This window comes from Bison bison, unplaced genomic scaffold (genome assembly GCF_000754665.1).
Source record: "Bison bison bison isolate TAMUID 2011002044 unplaced genomic scaffold, Bison_UMD1.0 scf7180017864220, whole genome shotgun sequence".
NCBI lineage: Eukaryota > Metazoa > Chordata > Mammalia > Artiodactyla > Bovidae > Bison > Bison bison.
Window position 1 is genome coordinate 380,942 of NW_011494792.1, and position 299 is coordinate 381,240.

Below are 299 nucleotides of genomic sequence, written 5' to 3' on the forward strand. Positions count from 1 at the left end.
TTTCCACTGTTTCCCCATCTATTTCCCATGAAGTGATGGGACCAGATGCCATGATCTTCGTTTTCTGAACGTTGAGCTTTAAGCCAACTTTTTCACTCTCCACTTTCACTTTCATCAAGAGGTTTTTTAGTTCCTCTTCACTTTCTGCCATAAGGGTGGTGTCATCGCATGCATACAAGGACTTAGTAAATACTCGAGTCCTTCTCATAGAACCTGCCAGGCTATTGCTAACCAGTAAGGTTAGCAACTGAAGACAGTCCTATTTTTCTGTTCCTGTATAAAATGGTATTATTTTATTT